Here is a 16,504-nt window from a genome sequence, read left to right as displayed (position 1 = left end):
TGACCAGGGACCATTTTACCTCTGACAGGTTGGTGACTCCTTATCTGCTGGTCCCTGGACACCAGAAGCCCAAAGTGTCCAGGTACCACTCTTGCTGTGTCACCTGGTAGAAACTCTCCCCTTCGGTAACCATGACCTCTACCTCTGAAGAGCTCAGAGTGGTGGAGGTGGGAAGGACAGAATCTCCAAGTAGGGCATTGGAGTGATGGTAAGCAGGCTTCCACTTCCTGTTATATACCTTCTTCCTACTGAGGACACAGTGCCATGTAAAGGCTATTGGTTTTAAGTACCGGCTGTTCTGGAGTATGGCATCTCCATGAAGCATATTCGTCTCTTTTGTGTTAATACATTAAAGCACCTGACGATGGGTAATTTATAAAGAAAAGAGGTTTGTTTGGTCTATGATTCTGGTGGCTGCAATGTCCAAACATCATGGTGCCAGATCCTGGTGAAGGTACTCTGGCTGCATCACGACATGGTGGCAGAGTAGACACGGGGCCAGCTATGTGCGGAAGGGAGTAAACGCAGAGGATGGACTCCTTATAACAATCTGCTCTTGTGAGAACTAACTCAGTTGGCAAGACCAGCATTAATCCCTTCCAAGGGCAGCACCGCACAACCTAGTTACCTTGCACTAACCCTTCCAAAGTTTTCACCGCCTCCACACTGTCATACTGGGGACCAAGCTCCAGCACATGAAGTTAGGGGGACAAACTCAGACTATACCAACTCCAGCACGGAGTTGCCCGTGCCCCAGCTCTCTGGCTATGCCTTCATCAGTGCCTGCAACAGCAGGGCGCAGTGCCCTGTGTCACTCCAGTGGCTCTCAGGGTCCCGTGCACAGGTGCCAGCACCAGGGTGGCCGATGTCAGCCGACTGGGTCTCCCATCTTCTTGTTTGTTCCCTGCCTCACCTGGGTGCTCATTGGTGGGTGCTGGCATGCGATCTGCAGGTCTCTGCACGGTGTCCATCTGCCCGCCCCCTCTCTGCCCCAACCCTCCCGGCTTTCTCCTCCCAGACCACTGCTCAGCCAGCCAAGGCCCTCACCACCGCAGGAGGCTCTGTGCTAACTCAGGGCCGGCCTCCCTCTGTGTGAAGTAGATGACCAAAGAATGGCCTTGGCCATGAATGAGATGGCTCAGCAGGAGCCACAGGTGGAGAGGAGGGTTAGGACCAAGTGCTCAGGAAGGTCCAGACTGCATGGACCTGCGGAGGCAGACAGTGTGCTGGCGGACCAAGAGGAAGCTCCCGGGCCTCCTAGCGGACGGCATGTGCCTCACACAGAGCCCGTCACCTGCCAGGCCTGCCCGCGCTCACTGGCCCTGCAGCAGTTTGCAGTACATGGATCTGTCCCCATATCTAGTGCCAGCCTCTCTTCTCTGCTGGGGCCTTGCCCTGGCACCTCTGGGGAACGGGCACAACCTCTCAGTGCCTGGGAGTTGATGCCCCCGGGGACCCCTCCACCTGCTGGGGGCAGAGCTGGTGGGTAAACACTCAGCTGCATCTCAGTGGGGAGATTCCTGGGCATGTCCCACATGGTCCCTGTTCCTCAGGAGGTCACCTGCAGGATGGAGCCCCATTCACCACCCCCCTCATCAAAGGTGACCCTCTTCATTAAAGCACTCTTTCTGGAACTCTCTCCTCTGCCTACTGCCTCACTTGCTGAGGTAGCTACTTCCGTTCCACCCCCCACCCTTTGTTTTAAGGTCTATTTTTGCGAGAACTCAAACCAAGACAGGCCCAATGGAGGAGAAGAGAGGTCGAAAATGAAGAGCGAGTCCCCTGAGGGAAGGGAGGGAGGGTGGACAGTCTGGGCCTCTGCAGGAGGGGCAGGGGGAGCCAGGCGACTGCTCCTGGGGCAGATGCGGCAGGTCTGGGAGCCGTGCTTTCTGAGGGCACCTGGCTTCTCTGAGGGTGAGGCGGTGGGCAAGGTGAGGGATTGTGGAGGGGTACAGCGCAGAGACGGTCACCTGCGGAGAAGGAAAGAGCTGCTTAGGAAAGCGTCAGGGGATCGGGGATGGTGAATTTGTGGGGTAATCGTCTACGCCACCGAGGTCACCTCCATCCACACCCAGCCTCCCTGGGAGGCCTGGAGGAAGGCCAATGGCTGGGTCCATGCCTTGGCCTGGCAGGTGGCTGACAGCATAGTGCGCGAGGGGTACCCTTGGGAGTCTGCCTGTCTGTGCATATGGCCTCCTCGCCCCTGTGAACTGGGCCCTGGGCTTCCCCAGGGCTATTTCTGGCATGACGCTGCCCCCATGACGGGTGATCACTGGGCCCGAGTGTAGCCAGGCTCTCTCCTGAGGAGATTTGCCTTCTCGATTTCAACCCAGGCCACGTGCCCCGCAGTGAGCAGGCCCTTGGGGAGAAGGTGGTGGCTGAGGGAGACCAGGCCCCTTACCATACGGCCTCTGGCCTCAGGTGGGCTCTGGACCTCAGCCAAAGGGACCAAGCGCTGAGGGCTGTTGTGAGGGGGTCCAAGTGCTGGGAGCAATCTGAAGCCTGCCCGCCTGCCTTCCACGGTGAGAACAGCAGAGGACATGCCAGCCGGACCTAAAGGGTGACCAGCCACACAAAGAGCAGGGTGGACGTGTGATTCTGAACACATGCCCTCCCAAGCCCAGGGCTGAGAAGGAGCTGGGAGTGTTCCAGGAGGTGCGGGAAGACCATGGAGCCCGGGCATCCTGGGAGAAGGGGCAGAGGCTGTGATAGCCCCTTGTGCATTGTTGCTAAAGACCCTGGATTTTATTCCAAGTGTGAGAAGCAGGAGCAACATGAGGCAACTCAAGGGGTAATGTTTTATTTTTACATAAATTCCAAGCTTTCAAGAAATTGCAAGAATAGCACAACAGATCTTCATACCCAGCCCAAGCCCAGCCCCAGCCCCAGCCCCAGCCCCAGCCCCAGCCCCAGCCACAGCCACAGCCACAGCCACAGCCCCAGACACAGCCACAGCCCCAGCCCCAGCCCCAGCCCCAGCCCCAGCCACAGCCACAGCCACAGCCACAGCCCCAGACACAGCCACAGCCCCAGCCCCAGCCCCAGCCCCAGCCCCAGCCACAGCCACAGCCACAGCCACAGCCCCAGCCCCAGCCCCAGCCCCAGCCACAGCCACAGCCACAGCCACAGCCACAGCCCCAGACACAGCCCCAGCCCCAGCCCCAGCCCCAGCCCCAGCCACAGCCCCAGCCACAGCCCCAGCCACAGCCCCAGCCACAGCCCCAGCCCCAGCCACAGCCACAGCCACAGCCCCAGCCCCAGCCCCAGCCACAGCCCCAGCCACAGCCACAGCCCCAGCCCCAGCCCCAGCCACAGCCACAGCCACAGCCCCAGCCCCAGCCCCAGCCCCAGCCCCAGCCCCAGCCCCAGCCCCAGCCACAGCCACAGCCACAGCCACAGCCACAGCCACAGCCCCAGCCCCAGCCCCAGCCCCAGCCACAGCCACAGCCACAGCCACAGCCACAGCCCCAGCCCCAGCCCCAGCCCCAGCCCCAGCCCCAGCCACAGCCACAGCCACAGCCACAGCCCCAGCCACAGCCCCAGCCCCAGCCCCAGCCACAGCCACAGCCACAGCCACAGCCACAGCCACAGCCACAGCCACAGCCACAACCCCAGCTGGGGCTGGGGCTGGGGCTGGGGCTGGGCTTGGGCTGGGTATGAAGATCTGTTGTGCTATTCTTGCAATTTCTTGAAAGCTTGGAATTATGTAAAAATAAACTTGCCTGTTATAAGGTAGTTCTTCCCCAGCCCAGTGCCATCCAGGGCGCACGCTGCGTTCAGCTATCATAAGTTTGGCTCTTCAGTCTCTTTGTCTTTCATGAGCAACTTTTGTAGAATGTCCTTTCTGTGTCTTCTCATGATCAGATTCGAGTGATACCTGTTAGCAGGACTATCTGGAAATGACACTGCGTTCCTCCTTTGGCCTCCTATGCAGAGGCCACGAAGCAGTGTGTCTCAGTATTAGTGGTGTCAGATTTGAAAACTTGGTGTCAGGGGTGTCTAGCAGGCTGGACCTCCACAAAGCTACTATTTGCCCTTGAAACTAATAAGTAGTTTACGGGGAAATACTTTCAGACCACATAAATCTCCTGTTTTGCTGGGCACAGTAGCACACACCTGTAAATCTAGCAGCCTGGGAGACTGAGGCAGGAGGATGGCAAGTTCAAAGCCAGCCTCAGCCACTTAGGCCCTGGGTAACTTAGGGAGACACTGTCTCGAAATAAAAAATAAATAGGGCTCAGTACTTAAGCACTCCTGGATTCAATCCCCAGCACAATAAATAAATAAATTTCCTCTTTCTCATTAAACATTTACACACATTCATCATTGACTTTCCAACTTCATCATTTGTTTATTAGTTTGCATTTCACCATAAGGAAAAACTATCCTGTCTCTTCCACTTATTTATTTTTATGTCAGTAATGATAGATTTAAAAAATTCTTATTTTAGTAAATAGGCTAACATTTCATTAGCACCACTACTTCTTTGGACTTTGCATTCCATTGTCACTCATTTTTACCTATTAATCTATTTATGTCAACATGGAGTCAAGGGTTCTTAATTTATTCATTAGATTTTAATCTGCGATTACCATTCCTCATTTCAGTGCTCAAATTGCCCCAGTTTTGGCCCTGAGCCCCTTTGAGCTGGCTTCTGTCCCTTTTGACATGTCCCTGTGGTTCTTGAACACTTCCTTTCTGAAGCCATGGGAAATCTTAAGCTTTCGCTGGCCCAGCCCTGGGATCAGTTACATCTCCAGGAAAGTTTGCTTCCTTCAAGTGCACCATGCATCTGGAAAGCAAGGTCCTGGTGCTAAGCACGCTCATATCCACCGACGTCCCCTTCAGCATCCTCAGCAGACATGCAAGAAAACACACTTGACGTCCATTGCACATGTAGACATCCACGTACCACTCAGAACCGCAGATGCTTATTTCCAGGCATACTTGTCAGTCAAAAGCATGAGTTCATAGGGCTGCCCTCCTTTTGCACCTCTGTGACCCTTCTTCCCAGCCAGGAGACAGGACACCCGTTAGCTTCAGGAGATTCACTCACTGGCTCTCCCCAGTCCAGAACACACAGGAGGTAGCTTCACAACCACCAACCCATCGCTGTGAGCAGCAACGTACTGATAAGTCCAATATTTGGTGGAAGCTCTCTTTTCTTTTTAGGTAAAGTTTGCACATATTGAAACTCACAAATCTCCAGTGAACAATTTACTTAGTTTTGGCAAATGAACACCCCACCTTTGTCAACATAGGGGTTCCACCCCGCCCCAGACCTGGTGTTTCTTCTTGGTCTCTTCTAGAGATGGCCACAGTTTTGAACTTTTCCACCTTAGATTAGATTTTAAAGTTCCAGAACTCCATAGAATTGGAGCCTAATGACTCCGTGGTCATTCAGATTGTTGGATGAATCAGGACTTGGCTCATTTTTATTTCAGAGGAGTCGCCATTGCGTGGATCTGGGGGGATGAGTCGCGGTGTGACTCTCACGTCCCTTGTGTTCTCAGTTTGGCTGTTATGGATAAAGCTGCGGTGACCGTTCACCTACAGATACCACTCTGTGGACAAATGTTTTCATTTCTCTTGGGTAAATATCTGGAATCAATATAATGTCAGGCTCAATGGATTGGTTTACATTTGACTATAAGAAACACATTTTCCCCCCAAGTGCCTGCTTTTCCACCAGCGCCGCAGGAGTTCTGTTAGCTCCAAGTCTTTGGCTGGTCCTCCCAGTGAGTGGGGAGTGACAGTTCCTGGTGGCTGTAATTTGCATTTCTCCAAAAACTAAGGATGTTAGGCATTTTTGCACATCCTCACTTGCATCTTTTTTGGCAAAGTGTCTTTCAAGTCTTTTGTTAAATTTTAAATTCAATTTTTTTGTCTCGTTATGATTAAGTTATAAACATTCTTTGCATATAGTCATGTACCTCTTAACAATGGGGATAAATTCTGAGAAATAGCCCCTTAGGTAATTTTTCAAACTTTTTTTGTCTTTCCACATTTAAAAAAATAATAATTATTTGCCGTGCTGAGGATGGAACCCAGGGCCTCCTGCGTGCCAGGCAAGTGCTCTGGCACTGAGCCACATTCCCGGCCCTTCTCTTTCCACATTTTTTAATTGGGAATGCATTATAGTTTTACGCACTGATGGGACCATGGTCACTTGGTCGTGCATGCACACAATGTCATGAGAGAATTAGGTCAGCCCTCCTCCCGGCACTCACCCTTTCTCGCTCTTCCTCCTCCCTTCCCTCTACTGATCTTTGATTTTCATGAGATTCCACTTCATACACTTTCTTTTCCTTTCTCCTCTCTAGTTTCTATACATGAGGGAAAACATATGATCCTTGACCTTCTGAGTTTGGCTTATTTCACTTAACATAATATTCTCAAGTTCTATCCATTTTCCTGCAAGTGACATAATTTAATTTTTCTTTATGGTTGAATGAAACTCTATTGTGTATACCGACCACATTTTCTTTATTCACTCATCGACACCTAGCTGATGGACACCTAGCTGATTCCATAGTTTGACTCTTGTGAACTCTGCTGCTATAAACAAGGGTGTGCATGTCACTATAGTAAAATGACTTTAATTCTATAGGATAAATACCAAGGAGTGGTATAGCTAGGTCATGTGGTGGATCTCTGCCTAGTCTTTTGAGGAACTCCATACTGATTTCCATAGTGGTTGTACTAATTTATAATCCTACGGATGGTGTAAAAGTGTTCCTTTTTCCCCACCGCCTCTCCATCATTTATTATTGTTTGTATTCTTGATAACTGTCCTTCTGACTGGCACGAGATGAAATCTCAGTGGAGTTAGGGTTTGCATTTCCCTAATTGCTGATGACCTGTCAGGCAATGCAATCATGGTGAGAACATCGTGGACTGTACTTACTCATATGAACCAGCTATGACATCATTAGGGTAGACAGTCTTGCTTTGTTTGCCTTTTTGCATGCTGAGGATGGAACCCAGGACATGCTGGGCAAGCAGTCTGCCACTGAGCTGCACTCCAGCCCTGGGAAATGCAGTTTTACTGAGCCACCCCATAAATGCAGTCTGTCATGAATGGGAACATACTCATGTGGTGCACAGCTATTTGGGATACAGGTCATACAGATACAGAATATTAAATATTATATTCTTAAATATTACATGTAGAATATTAAATGTTACTTTATTATAATAGGTTTGGCATGTTAGACAAAATGGATGTACCTCTTGAAAGTAAAAAAAAAAAAAAAAAATCACTCACCAAAGGAAAAAAAATATGGATAGTCCAATGTCTGTCCAAGTAAATGAATTCATTATGAAGAAACCTCTCCCTCCCTCTCTCTCTCTCTCTCTCTGTCTCTCCAAGTACAAATGACTTCGCTGGTGAAGTTAGTATGTATTTAAGGAAGATAAACAATGAGTCTTCCACTCTTTCAGTAAATAGAAATGAAGGGATACTTCTGAATCATTCTACAAGGCAAATATAACTGGTGAAGAACCTGGAAAAAAATGTTTGTGATAATAAATTACAAGACAATATCTCCAGACGGAGGTTATGGCTCAGTGGTGGAGCACTTGCCTCGCATGTGTGAGGCACTGGGTTCCATCTTCAGCACCACATAAAAATAAATAAATTAAAATAAAGGTATTGTGTCCATCTATGACTAAAAAATAATTAAAAAACCCAATATCTCCCATGCATACATGTAAAACCCTTAGTAAAATATTAGCAAACTGAATCTGGCAATATATCAGAAGGCTAAAAATACATCATGACAAAGGAGGATTTATCTCACAAATGCAAAGGTGGTTTAATACTCATCAAAATCAATATAATTCACCATATTTAGATAATGAAGAGAAAAGAACATGTGATCATCATAATAGATATATTTAATACGGCATTTGACAGGATTCAACAATTAAAAAGAAAAAGGAGACAGAAAACCACCAGCAAGGCAGGGACAGGCTGCAGCAAGTTCAGCACTCAGGACGTCATCCTGCAGCGTGAGGCCAGCAAGCGCAGGAGGCCAGACTCAGAAACCCCAGGGCCAATGTTCTTCCCTGGGAGGAGGCCTGGGAGGAGGCCAGGGCAGAGGAAGCGGTGGGGTGGGATTGGGTAAGGACAGCAGGAGACCGGTGGAGGAGGAGGCTGGCGGGAGAGTGCGACGAGGACACGTGGAGCTCTGCGTGGTGGGAGGCAACACTGCACAGGACATAGAGGCTATCAGACACTACCACTTCACTCTAATAGGCTCCGCGTCTTAGAGAAAATGGACACATCTCTTGAAAGACACAGTGAATTCTCCCTTTATGTACGCCTACAAAGTACCAATTAAAAAGAAAGAAAGAGCTGCTCAAGAGGTTGAGGCAGGAGGATCTTGAATTCAAAGCCAGCCTCGGTAACTTGGTGAGGCCCTAAGTAACTCAGCGAGACCCTGTCTCTGAATAAAAAATAAAAAAGGACCCGGGATATGGCTCAGTGGTTACATGTCACTGGGTTCAATCCCTGGGACCAAAATAAATAAATAAATAGATAGAAAAAAAAAATGAAGTAAACCAGTAAATAAAGGAGGATAGGGGGAGGGAGGAGGGGAGGAAAAAGGGAGGAGCCAAAGACTGAAATGGAGTAAATTAAATTCCATGCATGCATGATTATGTCAAAAGGAACCCAAGTACTATGTACAACTATAATGCACCAATAAAAGCAAAAAAGAAAGGTCATCCAAAAAAATTCACAATTGACCTTACCCTGAATGGGGAAAGCCTGAATACTGCGTTTTGTTAGTTTCTTTTGTTTTTGAGATGGGTTCTTGCTCTATTGCCCAGGCTGGTCTGTAAGTCCTGGGTTCAAGTGATGTTCCCACCTCAGCCTCTTGAGCAGCTGGGGCCACAGGTACCTAGGGTCGTGGAGGGCTTGCTGCTTCCTGTGCTCCCCCCACCCCTTATCTTTGGTGCTGGGAGTCCAATTCAGACCCTCTGACAGCCAGGCCAGGCTCCACCCAGAGCTACCCCTGGTCCCAGACTGGATGCTTTTGTCCTGGGATCCGGAGCCTGGTGGGATGTGTGGCCTCACCATTTTTATTCAGCATTGCACAGAAGGGCCTCGCCAGTGAAGATTAGAAAGGAAGGAGTAAACTGTCCCCATTAGGAGACAACACGAGTGTTTATATAGACTATGACATAACAACTATGTTTGAAGTCATAAATGAATTTTAAAAATCACAGGATACAAGGTCAATATAAAAAATCCAATATATTTCTCTACATTAAGAAGCAATTAGAAAAATAAATTTTGAAAAACAATTGCATTTGGAATAGCATCAAATAACAAAATATTTAGGAGTAGATTTGACGAAAGCTGTGTAAGATCTATACACTGAAAATTACAAAAATTTGAGCAAAGTTCAGAAAGGCCTTATTAAATGGTGATACATACCATATTTATGGATTAGAAGAAAGCAAAGAATCTAATTTTTTAAAACGAGCAAAAGAGCAGAAAAAGACCTTGCCAGAGAAGACATACAGATGGCAAATGAGCATACAAAAAAATATTTAACCTCATAGGCCATTAGGGAACTGCGAATTAAAGCGAGCTACTACTCGGTCCTCGTTAGAAAGGCTGAAGACCGAACACCGGGCACTACCAGGAGCAACGGAGCATGCGCAGCAGCGGGCGTCCCCGCGGGCCGCTGGTGCGGAGGCGGAGCGCGGCGGCCACTTTGGGCGCAGTTTCTCGGAACACTAAGCGGAGCCTTCCCATGCCCCAGCTTCCGTGGCATTTACCCGCCCAGCGGAAAACATGTCCACAAAGAATCCTGCACGCGAGTCGAAGGGTCATGGAGAATAATATTGCTGGAGACCGCTCCCCAAGAGAAACGGAGGGCCGCGTGGCGGGAGGAGAGGGGAAACTGGCCAGTCGTTAAACCTCTCCGGAGCAGCCTTTCCCGATGGCCGTGGGCCCCGGGGAAAGGGGCGGACACTGGGTGCTGGGTCCTACACCTGGGCCTTCCCCATGGCAACGTAGTCCTGAATGACAAGGGGCAAGAGCTGAGGACTCGTCCGGTAGGACTCTCTCCCCAGGCGACGAGATTCAGCCCCTTTACAACTACCTTCCTAAATCAAGATTTTAACCTGTACAACGAGCCCGGCCAAACTGCACGGTGCAGGGCTTCCGATGATCCCGTCATCCTCGCTGTACCCTATAAAACCGAGGTCCCCTCTGTAACCGAGGGCCATTTTCCCATCCCGAAAGTGGGCCCGAATGGCGCCCGAGTCCGCGAAGAGTAAGGGCGTCTCCGAATTCGCTGAGGCCTGCACCCCGTTCTTTTGCGCTCACACGAATGCGGCAGCACCTTTGTTCATAATGGGGGAAAACTGGAAGCTACAGAGATGTCCCTCAAAAGGTGAAAGGTCAAAGTGCAATCCTGCGGTTAAAAAGAAAGGAGCGGTGGCGCCACACAGCAACTCAGGAGAAACTTAGACGTATTGCTGAGGGGACGAAAAGGCCACCTACTGTGATTCCAGCTGTGCGACATTCTAGAAAAGATCAGCGGTTGCCAGGGATTTGGGGGGAGGACGGCCCAGGTGGAGTGCAGGGGAGTTTTAGGCAGAAAGACTACTTTGGGGCTGGGGAGGTAGCTCAGTCGGTAGAGTGCTTGCGTTGCAAGCACAAGGCCCTGGGTTCGATCCCCAGCACGAAAGAAAGAAAAGAAAAGAAAGAAAGAAAGAAAAAAAAAGACTACTCTGGAGATCCTGGCATGGTGGGCTCTGTAGATCCTGGCCTGGTGGGCTCTGTAGATACTGGCATGGTGGGCTCTGTAGATCCTGGCATGGTGGGCTCATAGACGCAGACAACAGGGCAAACCCTAAACCGCAGCTAGTCACATTGGTTCATGCATCGCGACACCTGTACCACACAGAGACTGGATATTCATAACAGGGGACACCGGAAGGATTGTGTGCGAGTTTCGTTCTATCTGCTCAGGTCGCCTACAGGCCTGCCACTGTTGTAGAGAGTCTATTACTTCAAAAAATGCACCCCTGGACACTCAGTGGTGGAGCACTGGCCAGCAGGTCAAGGCCCTGGTTCCATCCCAGCACCACTAAATCAAACAGATCACAACAATGAAAAGAGGATTTGAATTCGCACATTAGAATACCACTTGTACCTTGCTGGTCACCTGAATCAGCCATAGAAACCAGGCTGCCCTCAGCTGACCCCATAATTAAGTTCCAGGGGGAATGGACCACACTGGTCTACAGAGAAGAGAAAGTTGGGCGGGAGCTCCGGAGAGAGCTGGGGGAGGAGCTGTTTTGCTCCTTCCTGCTCCTTGGTGCTGGGGCGGGAGCCCAGGCCCTCCCCACGCTAGGAGTGCTCTACCCAGATCTGCCCTGCCAAACAGCCAGATTTGTGCTACATCTTTCTAATTTCCTTTTCAAAGTGGGGGCGAGCCTGGCAGCCCTTCCCACCCAAGGGCACTGCATGGATCTGCAAGGTGGGGGCAGCACAGTCCCCGGCAGCCCTCACTTGGCTGTCCACGTTCCAAGGCCTTGTTCAAGTTTCCACCCACTTATTTTGGTTTGTCTTGTCTTCTTAAGGTGATAATAGTTGTGAAGCTGTGGCCGAAGTGACGGACCATGGACCGCAAGCTGGACAGAGGGAATTAAAGACTGGGGGAAAGGTCTGGATTAACTCAGAAAGGCCTCAGGGTGAAGCCACAGTAGAGGAGCTGGGAGGGAGGCTGGCAGGAGCGGGATTTCTCAGCCTCCACTGTCATTGGTGTGGAGGCAGGCAATCTTTTGCTGAGCCTGGTGGGACATTTGGTAGCTTCTCTGGCCTCTTCCCACTAGATGCCAGTAGCACAGCCCTCCCCAAGTTGGCCCCAGTTATGACAACCAAAAATGTCTCCAGACATTACCAAATGTCCTGGGGGGGGCCAACATCACCCCCCTCCCCCCAAGAACCACTGGCATAGCAAGCGTTCCTGTGAATTGTGACATTTCAGAGGTGGAGAACTTACTGTGGCTGAAAGGTCCAGGGTGGGGCGTGGGTGTGGGTCCCTAGAAATGCAGAGTTCAAAGTCTCAGGAAGTTGCCAAGCGCTGGCGAGAAGACAGTGAGAGAGCCTCAAAGCTCCTCGCTACAAACACCTGGAAGTACTGCGTAAAATCAAACAGAAAACATTTCTTAATTTCTTTTTCTTTCTTTCCTTTTTTTTTTTTTTTTTGGTGGGTTGGTACGAGATACAAGGATTGAACCCAGGAGTACTTAACCACTGAATCACATCCCTGACCCTTTTTATTTTTAATTTTGAGACAGGATCTTGCTAAGTTGCTGAGGGCCTTGCTAAATGGCTGAGGCTGGCCTCAAACTTGTGATCCTCCTGCCTTGCGTCCTGAACTTCTGGATTATAGGCGAACAGCACTGCACCTGGCAACAAAAAACATTTCTTATGTATGACTGAGATTTTTAAAAATTAGATGCAGAAGGAGCTGGGGGTGTAGCTCAGTGATGGAGCCCTTGACTAAGCAGCAGGAGGCCCTGTATTTGATCACCAGCATCACAAAACAAACAAATAAAATACAGGATCCATCCTTCCTTCCCTCCCTCGCTCCTTCCTCCCTCCCTCTTGCTCTCTTGGCGTTGCCTCTTAGTAGGCAAACCATCCCTAACCCTCCATCCCTTAATCCCTGACAGCCCTCCTGCCTCCATTGCTAAGACATCACGTGAATGGACTTGTTAAGCACGCACCTTGGAGTGGGGCTCTTGGGCTCACTAATGCCTTCAGAGTCTTCCGCTGTTCTGAATCTCACCGGCTCATTCCTTCATGGTTCCGGTTATCGGATGCGCCTCTGCTACGCAGTCTCCTGTTGAGGGACATTGGGGGACTTTCGAGTTTTCCTCTATCCTGTCCAACATTGCTCTAGACGTTCTTGGTGTGAACACAAGTTCTCATTTCCCTGGGGTCAGTAACTAGGAGTGCGGTGGCTGGCTCAAATGGCCCATGTCAAACTTTATTAGAACTGCCAACTATTTTCCCAAGCGCCTGTGGCATTGTGCACACCCCCCAGTGCAGGGTGACCCACCGGCTCCCCCACGGTCTGGTCTGAGCGTGGTTCTGCCAGTCTGCCTGACTTTAGCCACTCTACAAGGTCTGGAGTGCGGTATCATGTGGTTTCAATTTATGTTTCCCTAGTGGCTCAGGATGTTGAACTTGGGCTTCTTTGCCATTTTTATATCTGCTTGGTTGAAGCATCTAGACGCAAGTACCTTTTTGGGTAGGCTATTACTATTACTATTTTAATCTTAAGGAGCTCAGAATGTCGCTCAGTGGTAGAATACTCACCTAGCATGTGTGAGGCCCCAGATTCAATCCCCAACACCACACAAAAAATTGATAGGGCTGGGGTTATGGCTCAGTGGTGGAGCGCTTGCCTAGCATGTGTGAGGCACTGGGTTCAATCCTCGGCACCACATAAAAATAAGCAAACAAATAAAGTCATTGTGTCAATCTACAACTAATATATATACACATGGATATGAGTTGATAGTTTTGTTTCACTGTGGGAAACATACATAGTTGCCGTAAGTTTCTACCGATTTAAGAGATGTTCGGGGTCATGTGATACATGTGTAATGCTTCTCTATCATCACCACGCCTGGCTCCATAAGTCTGATTTTGTAAACTGGAAACCCTGTGCCCATTAAACTCGGATGTCTGGCTCCTGGCTCCCCAGCCCCAGGCGCCCACCGGACTGCCTTCTCCCTCGTGGCTCTGACTAGTCCAAGCGCCTTACGCAAGTGGCATCAGGCAGTGCTTTTCTTTTTGTGGCTCTCTTATTTCACTCACTTTAATGTCCTCAGAGTTCCTCCACATTGCAGCCTACTGTGGAATTAGAACCACATTCTTTTTCAGGGCTGAATAACAAGCCCTTCTATGTGTATATCACATTTTGCTTATTTACTCGTCTGCTGACGGGCCTCAGGCTGCTTCTGTTTGAGCTGTTGTGATTAATGCTGCTGCAGGGCTGGGGAGATAGCTCAGTTGGTAGAGTGCCTGCCTTAGAAGCACAAGGCCCTGGGTTCTAATCTCCAGCACCGCAAAAAAAAAAAAAAAAAAAAAAAAATGCTGCTGTGAACACGGGTGCCCAGATATGCAAGAGCCTGCTTTCAATTCTTCCAGGAATGGGCCCAGCAGGCCTGGGATCGCTGGATCACACGATAATTCTATTTTTGATTTTTTGAGGTGCTGACGTGCTGTGACAGAGTTGGACCATTTCATACTCATGCCAGCCGTGCACCAAGGCTCTGATACCTGTGCATCCCCACCAGCTCTTCATAGTCTGTTTTTTAAATAGTAGCTGTCACAGTGGATGTGAGGTGATATTACATTATAGTTTTTGCTTCATATATTATCATGGTCTGTCATTATATGCATATATATATATATATATATATATATATATATATATATATTTTTTTTTTTTTTTTTTTTTTGTGCTGGGGATTGAACCCAGGGCCCTATGTTTTTATGCAAGCACTCTACCAACTGAGCTACATCCCCAGCCCCATGTAATTATTGTATCTTCTTACTGTACTGAATCCTTTATTAGTGTACAATGTTCCAGTTGTATCTTGTAATTTTTTTTTTTTTTTTTTTTTGGCATTTGGCATTCTGCTTCGGATTCAATCCAGGGGTGCTCTACCACTGAGCTGCATCCCCAGCCCTTTTTATTGTATTGTTTTGAGATAGGGTCTCACTATGTTGCTGACGCTGGCTTTGAACTTGCACTCCTTCTGCCTCAGCCTCCTATGTCACTGTATTACAGGTGGTGCCATTGCACGTGGTTTTTGTAATCCTTTTTGTTTTAGGGCTGAGAATGTAGCTCAGTGATAGAGTGCTTCCCCAGTGTATGGGTTCCCTCCTCAGTATAGAGAGGGGAAAAAAAAAAGAAATCCTATTTTGTCTGCTATTAGTACAGCTATCCCTGTTTGTTGGGTTACTATTTACATGGGTATATTTTCCCATCTCTTCACTTTCAGTCTGTTTGTGTCTTGGGTCTAAAGTGAATCTCTTCTGGATAGCACAATGTCGGACTATGCACTCTCATCTATTCTGACGATATCTGTCTTTTGATGGTAGTTTTTTTCCAAAATGCATTAGTCTCTTAAATTATGGAGGAAAAAGATGTGAAGTTCAAACTGAAGTTACAATAGCACCAGCTTTTAGACTGAATGCTTCCTAAAGGTATACGAGATTCTTAAACCACATAGAAAGCAAACAGTGAGTGATAAACCTCTGTCACAAAACAGTAGCTTTCATAATTCCCTGATATACTTACCTTTGTTGAGATCTTCCCATCTTCCCATGGTTCTGGGTTATTGGCTAGTGCCCTTTCCCGTCACCTTGGGGGACTCTGATGACCTTGCAGGGTAAATTTATTGGCAATGAACTCCCTCTGCTTATGTCTATCTGGGAATGTCCTCATTTCCTCCACTTGTCAAGGACAATTTCGCTGGATGCAGAATTCTTGGTTGACAGTTTATTATTATTATTTCCTCTTCTTTTAGTACTTTGAGTCTATCAGCTCTCTTCTGGCCTCCAGTTACGGGTAGGAGAGACATTGATAACATTACTGAGAATCCCTGTCTGTCACAAGTTGCTTCTCTCTTGCTGCTTTCAGAATTCCTTGTCTTTCGGAAGTTAGATCATAACACATCTTGGTGTGGCTCTCTGAATTCCTCTGACTTATTCGGTCTTGATCAAATATTCTCTCCAACCCTTTTTCTGTTCCTGGAACTCCCACAACACGTATGTTGGTCCACTTACTTGGTGATGTCCCTACTGTCCATTAGATTCTGTCCAATTTTCTTCAGTTTTTTTTTTCTCATACTAGATAATTTCCATTTTCTATTTTCAATTCCACTGATTTTTCCCCCTTTGACCTGATCAAATCTGCCTTTGAATTCCTGCGGCAAATTTCATTTAGATGATTGTATGTTTCAGTTCCGGAATTTATTTTTGGTTTCCTTTTAGGTTTTTCCAACCCCTTGATTGATATTTCAATTTTGTTCAGACATCGTTTTCTAGACTTGCTCCACGTGTTCTTTTGGTTCTCTGAGCATCTTGAAGACAATTGTTTTAGAGTCTCTGTGTGTGTGCTGGGGGTGGGACTCAGGGCATCACAGATCTAAGCAAGGACTCTACCACTGAGCTGCACTGAAAATTCCTTAATTTTTAATTCCTTGTACCATTATCATGATTTACACTGCAATATAACTGATGAAAAGAACAGCATAGGAGGGAAAAGGAGGGGAATGGGAGAAGAAAGAGCAAGCCGCCCCAGACAAAAGGCCTGGGGAAGGCGCACGGAGTGACCCTGTGTTGCAGGAGTTAACGGCGCACCTTTTGCCAAGCGTGATGGACAGTCCTGAACCAGAAGGGTCTCCTGCATAAGCTGCAGCGACTTTTCTGACTACGGATCATTGTTCCTCC

At 48.5% G+C, this 16,504-nt stretch overlaps 1 long non-coding RNA gene across 1 annotated transcript; it reads right to left on the bottom strand.

Moving 5' to 3' along the window:
• Positions 1–12,755: 12,755 nt before the first annotated feature.
• Positions 12,756–16,118, bottom strand: LOC306640231. Its single transcript, XR_013757775.1, has 3 exons — positions 15,351–16,118; positions 13,355–13,472; positions 12,756–12,875 (listed from the first exon to the last, which is right to left on the bottom strand). It is a non-coding gene; the product is annotated as an uncharacterized lncRNA (long non-coding RNA).
• Positions 16,119–16,504: the final 386 nt, after the last annotated feature.

Source organism: Sciurus vulgaris (assembly GCF_902686455.1).
Source record: "Sciurus vulgaris genome assembly, chromosome: 11".
Classification (NCBI taxonomy): domain Eukaryota; kingdom Metazoa; phylum Chordata; class Mammalia; order Rodentia; family Sciuridae; genus Sciurus; species Sciurus vulgaris.
This window is presented reverse-complemented; position numbering and strand designations above follow the sequence as displayed.